Raw genomic sequence first — 22,814 nt, 5'->3', positions numbered from 1 at the left:
CAGTACTTTTTAAATAGGAAGAGCTTGACCAACATCTGTCATAGAATTTTGAGACTCATTAAAATGAAGTTTAATGATAAACCTGTGTCTTCTTTTGGTCAACACCAAAACTTCCCATAGAATTTCTCAGGTAAAAGACTTAAGGGAAAAAGCTACCAGTGGTCTATTCCTGGTGCTCCATTTGCAGAAACTTGGTGGATTTGATATTTCAAAGTCAATCATCTTCAGGTCAGAGACTGAAGTGGTATTTTCTTGTCCACCTATATCTAGTAGAAAGGATTATCTCTTAAGCTGATTTAAATACTCAGTGAAAACTTATGGGAGCCATATGTTATTTGCAATACTTCACCTTGCTTGGGATAAAAAAGCAAAGAGTAACTTGTAATGTTATGTAAGTTACCTTATAAGAAGGTCAAAGTTCTGCAATATCAAAAGCTATGTGTTATACAGAGAATATAATTTTATGTTGTTCTATCAATATTGAGTAAACTTGGTGCAATCTCTTAAACTTATTTTCCCAGTTCTTGAATGCATTCTCACATTTACAAATAGTGCAGTAGAGTTTGTTAAAACACAAGAGTCTGAACAATAAGGGTTAAAGGTTTGAGGAGCGGCCTGCTTCTAAGAATTAGTTGTGTCCAGTTTCTAAGAAAATAAAGATACTGAAAATTGAAAAATAAGAACTATTTTAGAGCTGCTTTTCTTATAAATGTTACAATAAGTTGTTGAAGATCAAGGCCTCTACCATAAATAAATAGAAAAGCTGAAAAAATTTGTTTGATACCATTGAAGAGATACCAAGGCAGCCAAGACTTCAAGAATTAGGATCCTGGGGCTGGCCCAGTGGTGTAGTGGTTAAGTTCGTGCACTCCACTTCAGCGGCCCAGGGTTTGCAGGTTTGCATCCTGTGTGTGGACCTATACACTGCTCATCAAGTCATGCCGTGGAGGCGTCCAACGACAAAAATGGAGGAAGACTGGCACAGATGTTAGCTCAGGGACAATCTTCCTCGCCAAAAATAAATAAATAAATAAAGACTGTAAAAAAAAAATTAGGATCCTGGTAATCATTTAGCAATATATACACAAATATCGAATCATTATGTTGTGCACATGAAACTAACATAATGTTGCATGTCAATTATACCTCAATAATCATCATCATCATCATCATCATCATCATCAGGTCAGCTCAGGGACACTAAGACCCTCATTCTAATAGCAGGATAGAGTTTCTAAGCTAACTAACTTCATTCAGCAAAAGTTTTTACCAATTTTTCAGAAGTGCATTAGTAAAACATGTATACAGCTAACAGGATCCTGGAGTAACATACATAATGCATTTTTAAGCACTTTAAGGTAGAGAGGTTAAGAGGACAAGCAGACATGGTGACTAAGATGTTAGCAAGCTGAGTAGACACTGCAGCAATCTTGTGGGATCATAAAAACAAAAATTACGGTTCAGGGCCAATCAAGGACATTCTGACCTCCATTTCAGAGCCTGAAAGGTATATACTCTAAGGATAAGATCCAATCAGAAATAGATTAATTCTCACCATGTGAACTCCAGCTCTGAATCTTATATGTCCTGCTCCTTCTCTAATAGCTTCCTGAAAGCAAACTACACCCTCTGTGAAAAAAGACACTGTCAACAAGAGCCTCAAATTATTCGCAATTTTATATACCCATTATCTAGCATTCAATCAAAAATGATCAAGCATGTCACAGGAATAACGGACCAAAAAACCAAGAGGAAAAACAGACGTTAAAAACAGATCCACAATTGATATAGGTATTGGAGTTATCAGTTATAAACATTAATATAATTGGTTAATATGTTCAAGAAAATAAGAGGACAAGATGGAGAAATTCAATAGAAAATTGAAATGTATGAAAATACTCTAATGAAAAATACAAAATTTGAAAATACAGCAAATGACATAAACTTTTTAAAGGGGCAAAAGTTTAATAGTAAATTAGATGCAGCAGAATTGAGAATTCTGAACCAACAATTGTCACTAGAAAATATACACATTAAAGCATGACCAAAAAAAGAAGAAAATATCTTACGTGACCTATAGGAGAGAGTGAGAAAGCCTAATAAATGTGCAATTGGAATCTTAGACAGAAGGAAGAGTATGAAAAGGCAGAGACAATAATTGATAAGATCATAGCCGAGAATTTTTTCAAAACTTAAGAACAATGAGAATCCACAGATTAGAGAAGCTCTGTGAACCCCAAGAAGTATAAATCAAAGAAAAAACTGTACCTGGGCATATTATATTAAAATTGACAAAAACCAAAGGTAGAGAGAAAAATCTTTAAAAGCAGGCAGAGGATACCACATTACCTTTAAAAACAGAACATTAGGTCTGATGCCTGACTTTTCCACAGAAACTATGGAGGCCTAAGACAATAAATTGTTAATTTGAAATGCAGAGAGGAATTAGCTGTCAACTTTGTGAAAACATTCTTCAAAATAAAGGCACATCAAAGATACTTTTAAGCAAGAAAAACTGGGGAGAATCATTACCAACAGCCTCATACTTAAAAAAAAACTTCAGGGAGTTCTTGATGGAGAAGAAAAATCATTACATTTGGAAGAGCAGAAATAGATGACAGAGTGATGAGAAATATACAGAATAGATGTAAATAAATATTAGAAATATAAAAATAATAAAGGCTTGTAGGATTTAAAATATATAAAAAGTTAAGAAGCATTCAAATAACACCAAGTTGGGAAGGAAAACATGGAGTTAATTGATGTAAGATTCTTGTATTGCCTGGGAATTAGTATTTACATTTTTTAAACATTCTACTCTAAGAAGTCAAGAAAGTATGTTATAATGTCTAGGACAACAACTCCAAAAGGTAAACCAGTTAACCAATAAGTCAAATGAAACAAAAATAGAATGAAAAGAATGATACAAAGAAACCAAGAGAAATACATCCACAATGGAGACGCCGGTATTGACTGAACTTATACAGTCAACAATTATAAAAGTTGGGTAAATTATATTAAAATTATTGGTGGTTTCTGGATAGCAGTTAGTAAAAGGCTGTGATGCTTGATAGAAAGAAACCCTGCGAAGAGAGCCTCATGTTCATCCTGGCTTTAACTCGAGGGCATTTCCAAACTGCAACTTAGGTATGTAAAACCCAATAGAAAGCAATTGTCTAAGTGAGCAGAAGGAAAGAGAAACTGAATCTTGGCAATGACAAGGAACTTGGGACTGTGGGCCACAATATCGCATGAGTCAAAACAGCACAGAAGGAGCAGGAAGAAAATCTAAATTAAAATTCCTCTCAGGGGGCAGGCCGAGTGGCACAGCAGTTAAGTTCTTATGTTCCACTTTGGTGGACCGGGGTTCGCTGGTTCGGATCCAGGCTGCAGACCTATGCACTACTTGGCAAGCCATGCTATGGCCAGCATTCCGCATATAAAGTAGAGGATGATGGGCACGGTTATTAGCTCAGGGCCAGTCTTCCTCAAAAAAAAAAAAAAAAAAAAAGGGAAAAAGAGAAAAACTCTTATTAGGCCCTCAGATAATTTCTAAGCTGAGAACGTACAGAGTAAAACTCTGGGAGGTGTGGCAGAGAAAAGTCACTGGGAAACTAGAGAGTCTAGCAAAGACGAGATCTCATTAGGTGTGGACAAGACGTTGGTATTTGGCCTAACAAGAGTGGAGAGAGCATGAGGAACACAATCGGGTTGAAATGAGACTCCAGAAAGTGCATGTACGTAGAGTAAAATTCAGATCTTAGAAGTAGAGGCACAATTAAAATAGGCATGCCCTACAAAGCCTAAAATCTAGCATCAATGATGGCATACAAAGGTGACATACCAGTAGTCAAGCTGCCTGAGAAATAAAACTTAACACTCTTCAGAAGAGTACAACTTAATCCATAAGCTCTATACTAGATTGTCCACAATCTCCAGCATCCAATAATTATTAGTTATTGAAGTTTCAGGAAAAATAACTGATAGTTAAAAAAATACAAGTCAGCAGAAGCAGACTCAGAAATGAGCATAGTATTGGAGGTAACAGAGAAGGGCTTCAAAATAACTGATTAATGTGTTAAGAAAATAGAGAAATAGATGAAGAATTTCAACACAAAATTTGAAGCAATAGAAAAATCAGTGGATATTCTGGAAGTGAAAATATTATATCTGCAGTTTAGAATTAATTGGATAGTTTTAAACTCAAAAAGGACACAACAGAAAGCAAGATTAGTAAACTGAAAAACACTAATAGAAAATATGCCAACTGAAGCAAACAGAGTAAAAGGAAAAAAATAAACAGAAAAGAACAAAAAACCATATGTGTAACCAGAATCATATAAAGAGAGGAGAGAACAAGACAGAAGCAATATTTGAGAAAGCAAAGGCAAAACATTTTCCAAATTTGATGAATGACTTGGATCCATCGATCCAAGAAAATCAGTATTCCCCAAGTAGGATAAAAACAAAGGAAAATACAGCCAGGCATATCATAGCGGAATTGTTAAAAGGAAAAAATAAGAGATGGAACACAGTAAACAAATAGTAAGAAAGTAGACTTAATCTCAACTATATCAGTATTTAAATTACAAGTAAATTGTCTAAATATTATAATTAAAGGACAAAGATTTTCAGAATGGATAAAAGACACAATATAAATACAAGGACATATGAAGCTTAAAAATAAAAAACAATAAAATATGACACGCAAACACTAACCAAATTAAAGCTAGCTAATATTATCAGACAAAGTATTTTTAAGGTAATATATATAACTAAAGAAGCACTTTTGTCTGGCATACATAAACAACTGCAAAAAAGCAGGCAACTGCGTGGGAAAAAAAATGGGAAAAGGTTTGAAGAAGCTTTTCACTTCGGTTGACCACTTGGCCACTAAACACAGGAGAAAGTATTCGACATCATTGGTCATCGCGGAAAAGCAAATTAAAACCACAAATCACTATCACCACACACCTACCAGAACGTCTGTAACGAAAATGTCTCATGATACCAGTTAGGGCAAGGATGTTGAGAAATTGGAACTCTCGTAAACTAGTTAGACGATGAAAGAAAAACAACTGAAAATGAGCTGGAGGGCAGGTTTACTTTAGCCACAGCTGGCTGAGCCTCCCAGATGTTCTAAATCAATACTAGCATTATACTGGAGGATTTCTTTTTTTAAGGATCTGATGTTAGATTTAAGAAAACATATATATATATATATATATATATACATTCATTAATACACATATTTGAATATATTCAAATATATAATCCAAATATATATTCAGATGTATATTCAAATATATGTTATTCATGTATGTAAATACAGATATATTTAAGATAAATATTTAGTGATCTTTATTTAATGTTTGTCATACCGTGGATATGTTCATTGTCCAACAATGATTTCCTTGTTATCATGAATCCCAGAGTAAATAATCCCCTGAAGATTGCTAAGTATACTTCCTAGAGATTTAGAAATTGGGATGCCCCAAATATGTGGGCCACAAAGCCTGATATCCTATAGTGTGTGTTTGAACAAGACCTGTTCCTCTCTAGAAGTGTGAGCATTTTGGAAATGCCAGCCTTGAAAACATGGAAACGGTCTCTTCTCTCTGAAGTGGAGAGAAAAATTGCAGTTTGCAAAGCATGATATTTTGCCATCAAAAAAAAAGGAATTTAATATGTTATTTTCTTATTTCAAAGCTAAAGTTGTTTAAACTTTGTATGTTTAAAATCTCCTCAAATTTTCCAACATTCTGGGGTCATCTTCCTTTAATACCCAATAAAATGACTTGATACTTCATCTCAACTTTTGTGAAAACTCTAGCGTGCTTCTTAAAATTTCCAAAGGCTTTCAGGAAATCTTTACATTCTCTCAGACATGTCACACTTTTATTACTGTTCTCGCTGAATTTTTGGTCAGCCCCTTCAGCATTTCGCTTTCTCTCTCCTGCTCTGTTGGCATAGCTGTACTCCAAACCAATCATCTAGTCCTTTCCTCTTTTCCCAGGGCACTGCCAACATAAGTTTTACTCAAGACTGGGTAGTAGCATTGCACAGAAAAATATTTTAAAGTAAGTATTAGACGTCCCTGTTCAGAAAGGTGGCATGGGCTCTCTAGTCATTCTCCTTAGACCTGATTTCCTGCTGTGCTGTTGGTTGCCTTCTTTCTCCCAAGGCCCCTCTATAATCTTCCAAACCTTTTCTCTCCAACAGCCGAGAAAACAATACCCAAATACTTGCTACTCGATTACAGAGAAACACGAATCTCTTTTGTCTTCTTATTTTTAACTCATCACAACCAGTCCTGGCCAAGAGGAGCCTCCAAACACATGGACCTCTGCAAAACACACACACACTCACACCCACACCCACATGTACATTCAAACACTCACATGCACACCCCCCACATACACACACACATATCTAGCATAGCAGTTTATCCACAGGCTAACAAATCAGGGCTTCTCCTTTCCAGGATCTCACAGGCCTTGAGAGAGATGTGTAAAAAAGGAATTACATTTCTTTGCAGGAGGAGAGAATAGGGAGATAGAGGTTCCCCAGAACTAAATCTTAAAGGAGGGGTAAAGTAGATGACCCACAAGTAAGTGTGATTCTAGCAAGGGGATTCAGAGAAAGACAGTGACCTGAGAAAGTAAGCTTGGTATCAAAGACCATGACTTGTGCTGGACATAACTAGTAACCTGAAGTTACCGGAGAACAAAGTGTGTCTGTGTGTGTGCACACGCGCGTGTGTGACATTTGCAATGAGACAGCCAAGTACAGATATCCAGCAGGCATCCCGAAATAAAGGTTGGAGCTCAGAAGAAAGATGCAGACTGGAGATCATCTTCTGAAAATCAGGCTTTTCTACGTACAAAATCAGTCACCTCCTAAGTCCTGGAGCAGTGTACCACTTAAATGCCTTATCTATATAATTCCTTATATAATATAATGTAAGAACACAAATAGACTGATCTTGAAAGCACAAATTTGCCGGTAGTAGAGTTCATCCAGTTAGGCTGATTCTGCAAACAGGTGAAAATCATTTCTGTCATTAGCAATAATGTTAAGGCAATGAGCCTTGAAAATATAAAACTAAAGCCCTAAGGAGGACCTAGAGGATTACTTCATCCACTTCTTTTTTAATAAGAGAACTTGAATATTGTCTTATATAAAATATAGCTTTATTTAAGGAAATCATCAACTGATTCATTATAACATAAATATGTACAACAAAATTGCAAGCATTTATAAAACTTTCCAATAGCATGTGCATTATTTAATTCTCCAAAGTATTAGAATCTTGTTTCAGATATAATTTTTTATAATAAAATAGTATTTCCTTTTCTAAGTTTGATACAGAAAACATTTTGTAATTTCTTTCCAATGTATTTTTCCTTTCGGTAGCAGAGTACTTTTTTTTTTTTCCCATTCGCAGTGCCTTAAACATCAAGGTTAAACTAGGGAACTCCAAGTTTTCATAGAGGAGTGATGTGAGCACAGTCTAAAACCGAGTGGCTGTTGTTTAGTCTACTTCATTTGAGTTGTTATTATGACGATACTTTAAAACCAGAGTTTGTTAAGAGAGAAAAGGATTTTGTAAATTTTAATAGTTTTCCTTACACCATAGGAAGAAATAATTTCATTCTCAACAGACAATTTTACTATAATTCATAGGTAGAAAGAAAAGCAAAATAAAGTGTGTAAGAATTCACACTCATCTAGGAAGGAAGTAGAGAACTGGGAATTTTGTTGGGAAAGAGGGGAATTTGGGAGGGGTGAGACCAAGGTTTGGATGCTCACAGAGTGAGTTTCTTCCCACCTGCCCTGTACTCTATCTCAGCATGGCTGGTGGCAGAGCAAATGGGATCAATGTAAATTTTTTAAAACAGAAAGCAAGCAATATAGACTAAGGAAAAAGACAAAACAGAGGAAGAGAAATGATGTCTACAGTTTGATGCCCTGGGAGCACTGAGTGGCTGCTGGGGTGGCCAGGACAGAGCAGAACTGATTGTATGGTGTGTTTAGGATGAAATGGTGTGTTACGTACATTTAAAAACAATTCGGTCTTCACTCAGGGACCTCAAGCTACAGGAAGAGCACAGAAAGAGAACAAGAGAGAAAACCAAATTACTCCGGCTTCCCTGGAGGTTCTGGAGACCAGAGAGACAGCAGCATAAAGATCAGCCCCTCTTAGGACACTGTAAGATAATATAACCTGTTTTTCCTGGCCCCTCGGTGGGTTTTGGGGAAGAAAGGGAGGGGTTGAGGGCAGGAAATTTGAGTTTTTATTGACTGATTTATTTTTCATTAAAAAGTCTTATTTTTTAAAAATAAACTTCATTTTTAGAAGTTTTAGATCTGCAGAAAAATTGCTAAGATAGTACACAATGTTCTCATGTACCTCATATCCAATTTCCCCTATTATTAACACCTTCTTTAGTGTGGTACCCTTGGCACAATTAATGCACCAATATTGGTAGATAATTATCAACTAAAGCTCATACTTTATTCAGATTTTCTTAGTTTTTACCTAATGTCCTTTTTCTGTTCCAGGTCACTATGTCTCTACTTAACTTTTTGAATACGTACAATATATTGGTAGTAATTTTTTTAATGTCCTTGTCTGCTAATTTTATCACATGTTTCAGCTCTGGGTAGATTTTTATTAATTTATTTAATCCTTACAATAACCTTATGAAACAGCTTACTATTATTATTATTCCTATTTCACACATAAAGAAACAGAGGCATAGAGAGACACTTGTCCAAAGGCACCTAAGTGATGGGGCCAGGCCATGAGCCCAGGTAGTCTGGCTTCATAGAAGTGAATGCAGACAAAAAATTTTCTAGTTCAAATTATCTTAAATATCTTACATTTCAGGTTCTCATTGTTCCAAGTTTCAGAATTCCTGGATCTCAACAAAGAAATGGAGAAAAATGTGCCTCTGGCAGTGGTTTCTGACATAGAGAGCAATCAGAGCTAGTTTGAGCCTGACATTCTGCTGGGTAATTACTGCCTCCAGCCTTATCTGTGAAGTGAGGGCAATGGACCAGCGTGTCAATAAGGTCCCATCCAGCTACAGCCTTTGGAAAGTCAATGATAGGATGAAATGCAAGTCTTTGTTTTGGACACTCTCAGGCAAGATCAACTCAGGTTACGGCAACTCAGAAACTTGTGTTGGTCTTTGTCTCTAAAGAATTTTGGAGAAATTATTTAATTTCTCTGGGCTCCATTTGTTTGTGTATAAAACGAACCTACCTTGTGTGGTCATTGTAAGGATGAAAACAAATATGTATAGAATATTTAACATGCTAGTTTCCTTTGTCGATCATCATTATACATGGAGTAGTCAGAAGACAGAAAAGACTCCTTGTAATCCTCCTCAGCCTGTGACTTTGTTAAAACAAAATCCAAAAACGATAGAGATTTCTCTAAAAAATTTCTAATGATAAAATCATAGTAAGTGCAGTGCTGTGATCTCCAGGAAATGCTGGTCTACCATTGGCTCACTAGTCTATATGCCAAGGACCTTCAACAGCATCTGGAGTCAAAAGAAAGCACTAGCAAAAATATCCCACTTAGAAACATTACCTTCTGTGTCCCTCGTTCTGGTTATTGGAAACACCTTTAGATGGTCAGACTAGCTGCCATGACACGGATGGTCTGTGGATTGACGGTGAAAATGTGATTCCTTTCAGGCCTAGCCCTGAAAATTCCTTTAATTTATAGGAACTCCTCTTCTATGATGCAAACAATCCTAGCCTAGGTTAAATCTTTTGACTAGTTATATGTTAGCATAACTGTGTTAATATAGTACTGCCCATCCTAGGAAGTGGTTTTGACAGATGCGGGAAGTGGGGGAGAGAATTTAGGGCATCTGAGGACAGGAAGAGCCATGCACCAACAGAGCCCAGGCTCCCCAGTCTCTAGTGGCCCTTGACATCACATCCCACATGTCCTCGCCATATCTTTGTTATAAGTGTTGGAGGATTCACTGGCTTTGGAAACTTCTAGAAACTCTTGCCCATAAATTCTGAATGTTACTGGCTTTAATACATCTGCTTCCTGGGGAAAACATGGATTCTGTTATAACTTAAGTTTTCCAGTATTCATCACTTGAAATAAAACTACTGTTTTTGTTTTAATATCTGGGTGATACAGGTGGGATTTTCTTCAAAGGCTAGTAACAAAAGAATAGATCTTTCTGACTCCACCTCGACGCTGAGATGACAGTCCTACCCAGTCATCTGTGGATACCAATTTGAAAACAAATGAGTTGGCTGAGCACTATAGGAATATAGGTCATACCTGATACATTTCCTTTCCTCTGGGATGTCAGAAGGAAGGAATTTCAAAAGACGACTCAAGTCATAAACAAAACTACTCCCCAAGAATTTGAGAGAAGAAAAATCTTGCTTTTTACTATCAAAGAATGCTGATGTTAAGAATAAATGTAATTTTACTATATAAAGGTTAGTGCTGTAATTTCACACCATAGATTGTTTAATTCTGCTCGGTAATCAGGATTAGAAGAGAGGAAGAAGTCTGTCTAATGGGGTCGGAGGAAGTCTATACAACGTTGATAGGTACTTACTTCCATTCAGAATCAGAACTGTTAAAATTATTTTGCTGTTTCTTGATCCTACATGAAGCAGCAATAGAGAAGCCCAACTGCTTGAAAGAAGCAGGCTCTGCATTTATTAATCCACACAGATTTCAAATAGCTATCAGATTTATTGAAATTCTAATCATGCTCCAGAAGAGACTGTGCAACATTTGAAGAAGATCTACTCGTTTAAATGACAAGCAATGTATGGAAGGGAAAGGATCAATCTAAGGCTGGAATTTTGTACCTAGTTCATCAGAAGTAATCTTTTCACAAGACAGGCTAATGAAAACTGCAGCAGAGGAAATGGGTAGCATGAAACATTATCATTTTAAAGTCTTCTCATAGTTATGCATAGAAAAAGAAAAAGGAAAAAGATTCTTGGGCAGAGCAGATGGCTTGATGCACACTACGAGTGATTTGTGTACACACAGTTTAAAATGACAATCTTTATTGTTCCCTGAACACGGCTTCTGATGACAAAAGCAAAGTCAACAGGCTTATAAATATGCAGAGGTGTTAAAAGAATTTTATAAATGGAGATTGCACTTCATCTATTAAAAAAACTCAAGGTCATTCCTCACCATATGTCATAGAGATACTGGCTTTGTTGATAGATGAAAAGTACAATCTGGAAAGAGATATGAGACAGCAGCCACCAACTTCCAAAATAGTCATAAAAGAGGAAATACTGAGGGACATTGATCTTTAAAAAAATATTCTGGTTACCATTAGAATGAATCAGCCCCAGCAAACTCATTTCTATTTCGAACGACAAAACCAAAAATATAAAATAAAATACAATTCTGGGGGCTGGTCAGGTGGTATAGTGGTTAGGTTCGCGCCCTCTGCTTCGGCAGCCTGGGGTTTGCCGGTTTGGATCCTGGGCGTGGACCTACACACCACCAATTAGGCCACACTGTGGCCTCATCCCACATACAAAATAGAGGAAGATTGGCACAGATGTTAGCACAGGAACAATCTTTCTCACCAAAGAAAATAAAATTTTAAAAATTAGAAAATGAAAACGAAGAAACATCCAGCACAAGAATGTTGCAGAGTAAGTGTCTGATGGTTTTTAAAGATGGTTTTTAAAGAGAGCATTCAATGGGAAATTTTGAGGATATTTAGAGGAAAAACCAGGTATAAGACTGAAGGAAGAATTTTTTTTTTAATTAATAAGAACTAAACTATTGGGAAAAAGTAGTTAATCCAAGTCTGCCCATAAAGTGGAAGCACTCTTTTTTGGGGGAAAGGAAAGGAGAAAGTGAAGGGTATAAAAGTGTGGCTATTTTAAATTCCAAATAGGGAAGATAAAATGTATTCAATAAAGATAGCAGAAAACCAAAATTGCATTTCTCATCCATCTTGTGTTCAGTTAAAGGAAATAACCAGAGAATTCTAGAATAAAAGGGAAAAGGATAAAAGAAAGCTAGAGAGAGAAAGAAACACTGGGAGGAGAAAAGCCAATAGCGGTCTGCTACTGGACACCAAAGGGGCCAAAGTCACATCACAGACGGTGCTAGAAGATCAAAAGGTGGTATGTCCTTTGCCTTGTTACCACATGGGGAAGTTGGAAAATAAAAGGCAGAAGCTTTTCACACTTTGCCTATTCTTACCCAATGTATGTCCACAGAAAACAAGGGTATCTAATTCTGTCTTAAATGTAGGAACTCCTGGTGCTGTGCTACAGCCTACAAAGCTGGCATGGATTTAGGCTTGGGGCCCCAGAACCCAAGTGATGATAACGCATGCGTGATCTGGATGTCTCTTTCCTTCAGAGACGCTGCAGAGATGGAGTTGTGGTCTAGGTTTCGGGGACCCATGAGCCCCTTGACATTGCATGGAAATTTTTGTTTTGCATTCTTCCTATGCATTTTTCCGGAAAGAGAGAGCACACTCGCATCAGTTTCAGAAGGGATCAATCAAAACAAAACCTTAACAACCACCGAAGTGTAAAATAAACCGAACTTTGTACGTAAAGCAGGGGAGAAGGTAAGATAATGGCTACGCACAGACTATTATGCTAAATTTATTGACTACCTAGCTATCTCAGGCGTTGTGCTACAATCCTATATTGTATTCCTCAACTTATAAATGATAAAACTGAGGCCTGGGACAGATAAAAAACATGTCAAATGTCACACAACTGATTAACTATTGAGACTCTCAACTTAGTCTCCTTCATAATTATTGATGTCTCCTGGGCTTTGTCCTACTGCCTGTCTCATTTTGCCAACTTTGGGCATTCTCTTCCTCTGACTTTAGCTGTTATCTATGTGTTGATAATGACCAAACCTGTATTTTGAGGGCCAACTTCCTCCCAGGCTCCCGGCCAGTAAAAACAACTGCATTGGAGATTTCTTCTCTTTTCAGAAGACCTCAAATTGTTTGCTTTTCATTCAAAATGACACCATTTTCCTCTAATCTTCCCTTTAGAAGCCTCTGGAATCATCACTAACAACTATCTGTTGCACAGAAAGAAAAATTTAAGAAAAGAACTGAAGAAACTATTAAAAATCTTTGTTGCTTATCTGAAATTCAGATTTAACTGGATGACCTGTGTTTTGATTTGCTAAATATGGCTACCATATTAACTTCGGCATTTTCATGGTCCTTTGTCAGAGACTTTGTGGGTCTTTTAATTTCATACTAAAAAGGCATCTCCCACAGGCTTCACTGGGAGCCATGTTTGCCAACAACCTTCATCACTCATGGCCTGAAGTGCTCAGGTCCTCCCTCTGAATCACCTCTAGCTTCACTGCTGACTCAGCTTCTGGGTTTCCCCTTACCTAGCTCCAGTGCCCACTTGTTTTCCCCCTACTGACCACGGCCTGATGTCCGCACTCGGGTGTTCTTCCACTCACTCATGTCTTGCATTAAACGGCTGCTAAGTCCATTGCCCCAGACTCTTCTGCTACTCCATACCAACCTACAGCATCCCAGCGAAACCTAGTGATGACTGCTCACAAGACTGTTAGAATTGTGGCTGGTTCTAATTGTTAGGGATCCGTCTTTGTGTTGGACTTAAAATGTTTTCCCTGAAGCTCTGACCTCTTTGAGTTTCCATAGACAGTTTGCTCTGGAGAGTAGAGAAATGTCTCATGCACTTTGGTATCTCCAGTACCTATGACAGTGACTGGCACATGGAAAGTTCTCATAAATGTCTGCTGAATAAAAACAAATACTCTTGCCTCCAGAGCTACACTGTGTAAAGCGAATCTCTTATCCATGCTCAGTTTTTCATGTGAACAATGTTATAGAGGTTTGCATCAATCTTATCCGTTAGAGGCGGGGCATTCCCACTTCCTTAAATTATGTGTCATCTGAGAAGGAGTGTACCGGGCGCAGAAGAAGCACTTGACAAATGTTTGCCTATTGAGAATTTATCCATATTTAATTTAAAATGGCAAATGTTGAAATGAAAACTTAATGCTAGATATAGCTTTAAAAGATACACACATTACTAGTGGGCATTACTAGGTTACAAAAAATTAATGGTCAAATGATCATTGTATCCCCTAAAAATATATACCAAGCTAAACCTTCAGTGAAAAGGAGACTTCACAGAATATGTATTGCCTAGATCTTCTGAAAATGCATGTGTGTGGGTGCCAGCCCTGAGGCGTAGTGGTTAAGTTTGGGGTGCTCTGCTTTGGTGGCCCAGGTTCATGGGTTTGGATCCTGGGCATGGACCTACACCACTCATCAGCCATGCTGTGGCAGTGACCCACATATAAAGTGGAGGAAGATTGGCACAGATGCTAGCTCAGGGCTAATCTCCCTCAGGAGAAAAAAAAAAGTGTGTGTGGGTACAAATACACAAATATGTCCACAATTTGAGATACCTTAATTTTGAAATACAATACTCCAATTTTTGTGCTATATTTTGAAAAACACCTTCAACAATTCTCAATCTTATTACTTGTGAACTCCTGTGCCCACATGAATTATCTAGATATAATTAGCCTCAACATTTAACGTTACAGAAGAAAGTAATCCAGTATCCTTTTTTTATGAAACACATTTTTCCATTTTCTATTGAAATAATTAGCCAGGGAAATGATTGTACCATCTATTGTTGCTTTGCAAAGAGATCTATAGAGAAAGAAATAAAGGAGGAGGAGAAACCAATGATTCAAACTAATAATTGGAAGAAAAATTATGCTAGAAAATGATAGAGGCACATCCAAGTGCTAGATACACTTTAATTAGGTTATTAAAAGGGGAAGCAACTGTCAACATATCTTCAAAATTGCATACTTTCCTTAAGCTCACCTACTAAACTGAACAGTTATATTTCATCATTTATAGCAAGTAGAAAAACAGCTTTTTTAAATTATTTACACTATTCTTTTTCTACATTTGAGTAGAATGAGCAACTTAACACTTTCCTGCCTTTTATTTAGAATGCACACTAGTTTCTAAGATGCCATAATGCTTCTATATCCTCTATTCCAATCTGACTTGGGATTCTATAAGAGTCTGTCATTTCTATGGTCTGAGCAATATGAGTGGGGGAAGAGGAGAAAGACGCAGACTCTACATTAACATTTGCACATGGCTATACTACAAAAACATGGCTAGATTGGTGGCTACAGAAAGTTCTGACATAATTAAAAGGGGATTCCTCTCAGCAAGATTCCCGGAGGAGGTCTGTCTTAAACACATAAACAGGGAAAACCGCTGAAGAAATTTGGTTGCATCTTGCCCTTAATCAAGGGCTTCACCATTAAAGACAAGAGTTTCTGAATAGAGAGTCCTGTTTTAGAAAGTGTAAATACATATATCTGTGTTTGGTGCGTGTGTATATTTATACAAAGAGGGAGAGTTTATGCACCGCCATGTTGGTATCAAACCATACAACAGCTCTGGGAGTAACAGAGAGATTCTGCGGTACATGAAATTCTTTATGTCCAAACCTTTCAGGCTGCTACAACAAGTGCCATAGGCTGGGTGGCTTGTAAACAAAAGACACATTTCTCACAGTTCTGGAGGCTGGGAAGTCCAAGATCAAGGTGCGGGCTGATTCAGTGTCTGATGAGAGCTCTTCCCCCGGTTCACAGCCCGCCATCTTCTCACTGTGTCCTCTTGTAGTGGAAATGGGAGAGAGCTCTCAGGGTCTCTGTTATAAGGGCACTAAGCCCATTCGTGAGGGCTCTGCCCTCATAGCCTAATCACCTCCCACACGCCGCACTTCATAATACATCACATTGGGGGCTAGGATTTCAACATATGAATTGTGGGGAGACACAAACATTCAGCTCCTAACAGTCTTCTTCCCAACAAACACAATAGCCACTGTGTGTCAGAATGATGGCGTCTCTACGTTCTAGCTGCAGACCGCGTGTTTATTTTCCCTGAAGAACTAAACGGCAGTCCTCTTGCTCCTCCCCTCGCCAGCACCTCTGTTCCACTTGCTATCCATTTTCTTCAATAGAAGATTTGAGGGGAATCGCTGGAGTAGGTTATAATATGTTGCCAGAGAAAAGGCTTCTATTTTAAAAGAAAAGGGAGATTCTGCTGGCTGTACGATACTCCAGACAAGCTGCTGTTTAGAAGGCAAATCTATTGCTCCTGCCGCCTCTAAACATATCTGGAAGACAGCTGTGGGAGAAAACCTCCTGTACTGAAGATTTTTCTCTTCTGGAGATAGATTGTGTGAAGAATGGCCAACCTCCCGCAAGGAAAAGGCGATGACGGACCGGTGCCAGAACCCTCCTATGGGGAAAAGCATTCAGGATCCAGTTAAATGGAAGATACGATGCCCTCCCGGGCCATCATAGATGATAGTGAGATTTGGATTGCCTTCCTTCTCATCTGCCTCTCTGCTGCAGTGTCAGAAGCCAGAAAGCCCAAGATCCGTAGGATTTTCTTTGTTTGAATTGTAGCATTTGTTCAAACTGTATCCCTAAGCCCCTGATGGAGCTACTAAAAATATGACTCCTGAGACAAACCATGAGTAATACTGTGAACAGAGCTACAGGAGACGGAGGGGAGTGTTTGCAGCTGAGACTTGAAAGAGAAGAATCAGTGAGGGAGACAGACCAGAACGGAGGGGAAGAGCTGATAGAAGCAGCCCTCCTCTCTCGTCCAGTTGTCTCCCATTTTGTCTTTTCCACAGACAAAAGGAACAAGTTTTAGAAACGTTCAAAGATATGCAAGAGATTCTCTGAGAGCTGTCCTTGGATAGTTTAAAATGAAGAAAGAGCAATGTGAAATAATTCTTAAAGTAGAAAAATAATATCCAGGGGACTTGGACAAGACCATATTTATGAAACCACAATTTATTCTTATAAATGGGAAAGACATATTAACTGCAAAAGGTTTAGTTCTGTTTGAAACAGTTTGATGATGTCAACAATCAAAACGTTTGTCCTGGGACTTAGTTTCACACCTTCTGAGAAGTAGAAATAGTCTAAATAAATTATATTTATTTAACTTACTTATTTAACCCCAGCCTGGGTTCTCCTTAGCACAGAGCAGTGAAACAGAGCCCTCAGCTTTTCATCACATTGGGGCGGTTGAGAACTGTAGTGTGTCCCTCATGTTCTTTGGGAGTAATTATCAATGAAGCTCTAAATAAAGAACACTAACCATCATTAATCAAGCATAACACAAACCACTTAAAATAGATGGAATTACTTTGGCAATTGGCACAGAGACATTAGAGGCTCAAGCTGGAGGTGCCTGGGTATCAATTCCTGAACTCTTCTCGGGGGAACTAATTCAGACGATATTAATTCAAATGGTTGTTGGAGTTAATGTAATTTGGATGATTTTCCAGGTTAAAATAATCTTCATTAAGGTGATTTAATATTGATAGTTCAGAAAAGTGCAGAAAAAAGCAGCCTTTTGCATCCAAGTGAACAGCATTGACTTTGAAGGCAGTTTTCCTAGGATTTTAAAACAGAAAAATAAGTGCCCTCACCCCAATAAATCAATTGCAATCTGTGCCTTAAAATATTTTAACCAGGGGCCAGCTCTGTGGCATAGTGTCACGCTCCACTTCAGCGGCCGGGGATTCGCAGGTTCAGATCCCGGGCATGGACCTACACACTGCTCATCACGCCATGCTGTGGCAGCATTCCACATACAAAGTAGAGGAAGATTGGCACAGATGTTAGTGCAGGGCTATCTTCCTTACCAAAACAAAAATGTTTTAACCAAAAATCTACTCTAACTATTGTGGCAGCTATCCCAGAATCTCCTGCAAGGATTTAATATTCATTTTTATATTGTGTTGAGGTTTAATTTGATATAATTGTAGGAATGCTTCTGTCTTCCACTTCAAATGCTGCTCCGTGAATCACCTGTCCAACATTAATAATAATAACTATTATTATTACTATATATAGAAAAGGAGTGACCCACATTTCCCCAGACACTGAAGATTGATTTGTAAGTCAGTGATCTGCTGGTAAGGGATGAATGGCATGCTCTGCTCTCAAAGCATCAAGTGAGAGTTTCGGAGATCATCACAGAGCAATAAATCACTGACAGAATTGGACAGCCTCATCTGAATCTGGTCACCTCTCCATCCTCATTTCAAGAGTAGAATTAGTGGTACATTGGTTCAGGAAGCACTATGTTAAGTGTTAAGTTTTGGAGAAGTGACTGTTTTCTACACAGCTCAAGATGACCTCACAAATTCTGGTAAGTGAGAAAGGGGCTACCTCTGGCCCAATCTGGAGCGCTTGTCCAAAGCAATGATATCAAATGCTGCTTACTGGTGAATCCAGTGAGAAACTTTTCCATTTGCAAATAATCTAGATATCTCTGGACTTATGGCCCATGAGATAAGTTGTTTTATTTCATCTAATCTCCAAACAACGCTAAGGTTTGGAGTCTGCCTCCAAACACACTTATACCTGCTGTGGAAGACAAGGACAAAATTAAAAGGTCAAAAGTTTATCAAAACGTATCCAGATATTCTGGCAAGAAAATGAGGATCTCCAGGGGAGGGTAGAAGGCCTGAGACACGCCATTGGCTTCTTGGGGAACTGAATCTGTAGGGAAAGGAATGGGTGATTTTTTGCTTAGGTTGAAACACAAATCACAATAAAGTCAGAATGTATAAGCCATCGTGCATGCTAAAAAAAAAAATTAGACAGAGAAAGTGTACATTCCAGTCATTAATTTCAGCAGCTTTTTAGAAGAGGCTAACCAGAAATTTTTTTTTTTAAAGATTTTATTTTTTCCTTTTTATCCCCAAAGCCCCCCGGTACATAGTTATATATTCTTCATTGTGGGTCCTTCCAGTTGTGGCATGTGGGACGCTGCCTCAGCATGGTTTTTGAACAGTGCCATGTCCGCGCCCAGGATTCGAACCAACGAAACACTGGGCCGCCTGCAGCGGAGCGCGAGAACTCAACCACTCGCCCACAGTGCCAGCCCCCGAGGCTAACCAGAATTTTATTTAACAAACATCTTTAAGCACCTGAGCCGTCTACTGTGGTGAGCTCAGTTCGGTGGTAAGCTGAGAAGCAGAGGGAGCAAGAGCATAAAAAGATTAATAACTGAATTCTATCAATATTTATCAAGTGCCGTATTAGAGAGATGCTGTGGAAATCCGCTACATGGAACCTGAGCCCCGTGACGACTCATAGGAACACCGGTGGTTAACAGGTACTGTCCATGTACCCCTGCCGGGAGCTGGGCTGCCTATCTGCAGCAAGGGAAGAAAAAGGAATGTCTGCAAAGCTGTGTAAAGATCTTTTGTTGAGAAATCATGCATGCTTGTGTTTTATGTTTCTATAAATATTAGGGAAAAGCTTGTCCCTTTGTAGCTCAAATAAGGTAATAGGAAATTATAATTGGATGCTACCATGGACACCCAGATTCTTTCCAGAGGAAGGTAAATAGAAGTGACGAGAACACCCTCTCCCTGCTGGAATTACTAGCGAGCTTCTCTGTGGGTTTTGGCTGCAGACTGAGGATTAAAACTCTGCCTTTTCCAAGGCAGCTGCACCCACCTTGAGGTGCAGAATCTCACCTGCAGCAGAGGCTGAAAACGTTGCGGGGACTGGCTGTGGGTATTTAGCATCATGGGTAATGGTGAATAAAGGGAGAGTATAGGTCTTTGGTCTTTCTTCTAATGTCCTGCAATTTCTATCTCATCGAGATCCAAAAGAATCCAAGGATGGTCTTGCCCACGAGTGGCACTTAACGAGAGTGATGTGCCTTCTAGGATTAGAGGTTCACAAAAATGAATATCAGTCCTTGTCCTTAAAGCACTTTCTTCTAGGGACAGAGTCAATAAGCATCTAACAATAAGGCCAGATAGAGACGTAGAGTGGAAAATCTAGCAATAACGGTAATAACACAAAGCAGAATTTGGTCATGGTGAAAAAAAGGAAAAAAGAAAAACACATCATTCTATTAGGAAAAAAGGAAGAGATTACTTCTCAGACATTTGAAAAACAATCAATGAGCAATTACAGTGCATTGAAATTAAGAGTTTTTTCAATACTTAGATATTACCAAGAGAGGTACAGAAACTAGAAAAGAAGTTCTAAAGGGGAAATAAAAGAAAAATAAAATAGGTTATTTTCTAGCTATACTGCAGTGAATAACTGAGTAAGCCATTCTGCCAGTCAGTGTGTTCCTTATCCCATCCGTAAACCCAACATAAGAGGGAAAACAAGCTGGAAATAACCATTTCCTTCCTATTCAATGGAGAATCTTATGAGGAGGACTGAGCTGTTTGCAACATGATGTTTTGGGCTCTTCAGCAGAAACATAGATGAAAAGGCATTATATTATTGTAAGCAAGGTGCTGAAAGAGGCACTAACACACACACAAAAATGTTGTTACACTGGTCTGTGTATCTGAGATAGGAAAAGAGATTACTCTGCTGTATCCTGTTTCTTATGAACCACTTGGCATTAGCCAACATTCCAGGATCTTTGGAAGTTGAAAATACACTTTATAGAAGTCATAATACTCAAGGCTATTTTCTTAATTTCAACAAAGTTGTCAGAAACATTTCAAGTTAGGAGAAAGTTATTTCACTATAAGAAGGCAGTAGGTTAGTCGGTGGAGGTATAATGAAAATATTTCTTATCCTCAAGAGGCCAACAGAGATGCAGCAAAGTCGCAAGCAAGTTAATGTAGTGAGATTCTGTAGTAGACACAGGTACAAATGGATGTCACAACAGAGGAGAAAAAGCAAATAAATCTATCAAAGGATTCAGAAAAGAGTTTACCAAGGAGGTGATATCAGAACTGGATTTATAGGCAGAATTTGTAGTGTATAGGTTACAGGGCAAGGGCAGACCGAGCATAAGAAATAGATGTAAAAGTTCAGAGCTATCAAAGAAGACAGAGTGGTGAAACAGTCAACATGGCAGGGGCTTAGATGGGGATGAGCAGGGGGATGGAAGCTAGATAAGGGACCAGTGATCTTACTGCAAGGATCTCCTGTCCTTTATTTACATTATTCCTTTCAGGGTCCTCAGGCTCTTTGTTTTTTGTTTTTTCTGAGAATAACTGCATAAGGACTCTTTTTGGCTAAGATTTCTCAACTGCTCTAGCCTTCATGATAGACTGAAATGATGTCCTCCATATCTAAGCATCAAAGAGCATGTATTTATTTCCCTTATACACAGCTCCCCTGACTTCATAGTTTGTCCACATGCCTAATTTCGAGGTGATTAATCTGACACAGAGAGCCATAAACCACTGAATGCTAATTGCTCATACCACCTCCCAGGGGCTTCGTCACTGCATATTTACAGCCGGCTCTCTGTTTAACAGTTTAGCACATATGGAAAACTAGTCACAACAGAGAGATGGGATACTTAATTCTTAGACTTGAAAGTTTACACTTAATTTGGGTAGAACAGAATGTTAAGAGGTCACAGAGAAGCTGAGTTTTCCTGCTCTTGAGCCGTAAATGGCACACTATCTAGTGTTAGCTGGCTCATAAATGCAGACCCTTGATCAAAAGGGACTTTATGTCAACACACTTGTAAATTACCCCATTATAGAATGCCAGGGTTGGAGATAATTCAATAAATTTTTATTGAGTGCGTAATATGGTCCAGGCTCTGCTCTAGGAGAAGGAGATGGAGATACAGCAGTGAGCAAAAATAATTCCTGGCTCTGAAAGGCTTACATTCTAAATGGAAGAGACTGCCAAGATGTGCACACAGACATACGTAAGTACATACAACAGGGACAGGGGAATAGAGAATGATGAAGGTGTGAATGCTCTTTTATATTAAAGATCAGGGAAGACCTCCTCAGTAAAGCAACATTTTAGGGATGACCTAATGTGTGGGAATACACCAAGTAGCAAGAACTAAGATAGTGTGTTGTGGGCTGTTTAAAGTGTTGGAAAAGAGCAAGGAGGCTGATGTGACTGGAGCAAAGTCAGAGAAGGGGAGGGTGCTGGAGGGGAAATGGGAGCAATAGCAGCATCCGGATCACATAGAGCGTTGTAGGTTTTGTTAAGGACTTGGATTTTGCTCTGAGTGAGAAGTGGAGCCATTGAAGGGTCATGAGCAGAGAAAAGGCATGGTCTAATTTATGTTTCAAAATGGACTCTGATTTGTATGGTGAGAAGAGATGATGGGGGACAAGAGTGGAAGCATGAAGCTATCGCAATAACTCAGGGAGACTTAGGTGGTTTCATCTAGGGTGGTGGAGGCGATGTATAGGAGATGAAAGATGGCTTGATTGTGAATCCATTTTGGAGTCATTTAAAGAGCTTGAGGGAAGGGCTGTTGTCTGCTTTATTCTCTCCCGCATCTGCAGCTTCCAGATCAGTACCAGACACGTAGGAAGCACTTAGTAAATATTTTTAAAATACTAAATGAAGGCAATGACTAGTGGATTTGATGTGGGGAGTGAGAGGAAGAATGGAGTCAAGGATGGCTCCAAGATTTTTGGCCTGAACAACAGAAGAGTAGAGATGACATGATGAAATGGTGAAAACTTTAGAAGAATAAGTTGTGGGGTGGGATTTGAGAGTTTGATTTTGGTCATGGTGAGGAGGTGGGTGGATATGAAAGTCTGGAATCAGAGCACAGGTCAGACGTAAACATTTGAGAGTCAACAAAGGACACACAATATATAAAACCATAAGACTGGATGATTTCACCGAGGCAATAATGTTGATTAAGAAAAGAACCAGGATCCCTGAGGAACACCACCATATTGTGGTATCAAGGATGATGGAGAATGACAAA

Source organism: Equus quagga, chromosome 8 (assembly GCF_021613505.1).
Source record: "Equus quagga isolate Etosha38 chromosome 8, UCLA_HA_Equagga_1.0, whole genome shotgun sequence".
NCBI classification, from domain to species: Eukaryota; Metazoa; Chordata; class Mammalia; order Perissodactyla; family Equidae; genus Equus; species Equus quagga.
This window is presented reverse-complemented; position numbering follows the sequence as displayed.